Genomic DNA, 3,562 nt, shown 5'->3' with positions numbered 1-3,562 from the left:
TTCATGAATTTCATACACTTTCAAGAGAACGTGATTATCTTTCAAAGTAAAGCTTCTACAGTGAAAAGCAACACTAGTCTCACTTCTAAGAATACTTTGACGTTTCCCAAACAACAGCTCTTCTCTTCAGAGAAACCCATGTGCGTTTCTCACAGAAGCATTTCATTGTCCCGCGCTATCGTTCTCGCCAGCAAGAACGATGCAGCACAATCAGGATCCTTCTGCAGAAAAGCTTTATGCGTCTTGAGAGGGAGAGCATAAGCTTACAGAGCAAAGACCTCAAATGTCAAAACAGTCCTTGCCTCAGACATGTCAAACTCTGACTGGCTGCAGCCTGTCAAACCCTATGACGCCACGGGAGAGGCAGAGAGAAAGGCATGGAAAGTTACTATGTGCATGCACACTGGCTTGACAAGGTAAACTGTCATTTACCATGCACATGTGCACTGGCTTGATTACGGTGGTGGTGCTGATGGTCAGCGCCATCTTGCAATGGAGTATGTGGGAACAGCTCCCCACATCTCCCCCTTTTCATTTTTTAAAAGCAATCAGGCTTTCCCAGGCTATGAGGGTAGAGACAGTGGTTGTACTTCCCAATGTAAAAATATGTAAGATGTGTACGAAATCTATCCCTAGATTCATTGAACCCGGGATGCTTTCGACCTGCCTTCTGCCATTTTTTCTGGGAAAGGGAAAATGAGGCAGACAACCCTTATTCAGGACAACATGTCTCTCACAGAGAACCACTCTCTGTGCAATGCCTTTAGCTCAACACCCCTCTTGGGAGGTCAGGCTGAACACTCTACCTTGTGCAATGAACCTGAGTTCCAGGTGTGCAAGAGCTGTTCAGTCGGTGGCCTATTGCTTGAGCATAAATATCAGTGGAAGCCCCTTGTTCTAGGGCGACCAGAGCCTGTGCAATCATCACCTTATCTCTTTTGTTTTGAGTTTTGAGCTTACAGACCAGCCAGAGAAGTAACACCAATCCACAGCAAATGACTGCACCAAATAATTCCACCCCCACCCATTCCTTGAAGTATGAAACAACAGACAGTCCCTCTGTGAAGGACAGATCAAGGCAGGTAGAGTTGATCTGGACAATGGCGGCTCTCAACTCGCGAAGGCATCACCGGCATCGGCAACAGAAAGGTCAACACAATCAGCATGAGAGTGATCCCTGCCATCCTTCCATTCCAAGATTCTTCTTGTTAGCAATTCAGGGACCCAGAAAGGATTTTCTTCGTTCTGTGGAAAAATACAAACAGCCCCCCTGGATCTTATTAAAATAGGATCTGGGCCTTTCCATTCATTAGTCAACACATCTTTCCATTTTACAAGTTTCTTTGGCCACTGTGGCTGCGAACAGTGTCGGTCTGCCATGGTCTGATCATGGTCATCCAAATTTTAAAAATTTATAGTGAACAAAGCAGTGGCAATGGCCACTCTTGGCATCGGGGGCAACTCCTTCATTATTCCCCTTTTTTGTTTAATTAGATAAGATTTGAGTGTGCGATGTGCTTGTTCAACAATGCCTTGTCCCTGAGGATTATAGGGCAGGCCTGTATTGTGTGTAACTTGCATTTGCAAACAAAATTGCTTAAACTTTTATATCCCATCTGTGTATACCACCATTCCATCTTTTAGTGGGATGGAAGATGTTACCCGGGGAAACACAATGGGATGACATGCAGCAAACTGTAGCAAAGGGTGTTTGGGGTAGTGATTATCGATTTTCCCTGAAAAGGTGGTGACCAAAATGGCCCAGTCATCAGAAGTGGTGGCTAAGGTTTGTATCTGAAGGGAAGTATAGGGAACGATCATAACCATTGGATGTTTACCAAAATGACTAACAGATGTTTTCAGTCCTTTAAGGGCAATCTGAGCTATAGCTGCTGGATACCAGTCAATAATTTTTTGAGGAGAAGCATGTGGATGAATCCACAGCAACGGTCCATTTTGCCATAACACAGCAGTGGGCAATTTCCTTGTTTTAAACACACAAAGAGAAAATGGTTGGGTCACATCAATACGGCACAATTGTGCCTCCTCAATGGATTTTTCCACTAGTGTTAAGGCTGCCTCTGCCGCTGGTGTCAATGCCCGAGGGGAAGTAATATGAACATCCCCCTCCAAGATGTCAAACAGGGGTTTTAAATCAGCAGAGGAAATCTTTACAAAAGGTCGTAGCCAATTAATGTCTCCTAAAATTTTTGAAAATCATTTAATGTTCGTAAATCTTTTTTATAAATTTCTAATTTTTGTGGAAGGATCTTATCTGGAAGAACAATGGAGCCTAAAAATTGGCCAGTATCAGCAATTTGAACCTTTTCAACAGCTATCTGGAGGCCCCAAAGCTGTAAGTTTTTAAGTAGCAATGGATAGGCCTTTTAGAGGACCTTTAAATCCTCGTGACACATAAGCACATCATCCATATAATGGACCATAAGCAACTGTGGAAACCGCTCTCATAGTGGTCTTAGAGCCTCCTGTATATACAATTGGCACATAGTAGGACTGTTGGTCATACCCTGGGGTAAAATTTTCCATTGAAATCGTTTATCAGGCTCCATGTGATTAACTGAAGGGATAGTAAATGCAAAGCAAGGTCTATCAGCAGGGTACAATGGAATAGAAAAGAAACAATCTTTAATATCTATTATTATTAGGCTCCAATTCTTCAACAGGGCAGAAAGTACGGGGAGCCCCCGTTGCACTACTCCGAGAGGATGCATTTGCTCATTGATAGCTCTTAAATCATGTAGCAAACGCCATTTTCCTGACTTCTTTTTAATGACAAAAATGGGAGTATTCCAAGGGGAGGTTGATGGTTCTATATGTCCCAAAGCTAATTGTTCTGTAATAAGCTTGGTCACCGCTTCCAATTTTTCAGAGGTCAGTGGCCACTGGGGAACCCACACTGGAGTCTCTGTTTTCCATGGTATAGGTCGTGCTGCCCCAGTGATGCCTAGGAAAGACCCAGGCCCTGTCTTTCTTGGTTGGGGTTGGGTGCTACCGGCTCTATCTGTTCTTGTCCTAGGTGACCCAGCCCTTTTCCTGCTTCGTACCCCATCTTTCTCATTCTATCAGTAGCTTGTGGTGAATATTCATTAGACAATGTTAATCCAATGTCTTGCATAACGTCCCTTCCCCATAAGTTAACTGGCAGGGGGAGCACATACGGGGTAAACCGTCCTTGTTGTCCCTCCATGGTTCTCCAAATAAGGACCGAGGAACTAATGGTTGGGTGAGCATTATATCCTAAACCTTGCAGTGAATGTGATGCCTCAGTGATTGGCCAAGATTTTGGCCACCAGTGGGAGGAAATTATGCTCTTGTCCACTCCAGTGTCCAGAATCCCTTCAAAGTGCTTGCCATTAACCCAGAGGGATAGTTTTGGTCAGTCCTGAAGACTGACAACCAAATAGGCCGAGTCCTGACCTGAGGATCCCATCTGTCTATCTCCTAGATTTTGATGGGCTTCACGCAGAAGGAGCAGTAGCTGAGCTATTCTGTCTCCTTTGCTAATAGAAAAGACTCCGTTTGGACTGGAGCACAGTGTTGC

This window comes from Microtus ochrogaster, unplaced genomic scaffold (genome assembly GCF_000317375.1).
Source record: "Microtus ochrogaster isolate Prairie Vole_2 unplaced genomic scaffold, MicOch1.0 UNK260, whole genome shotgun sequence".
Lineage (NCBI taxonomy): Eukaryota > Metazoa > Chordata > Mammalia > Rodentia > Cricetidae > Microtus > Microtus ochrogaster.
The sequence above is the reverse complement of the archived record's forward strand: the minus strand, read 5'-3'. Positions refer to the sequence as shown.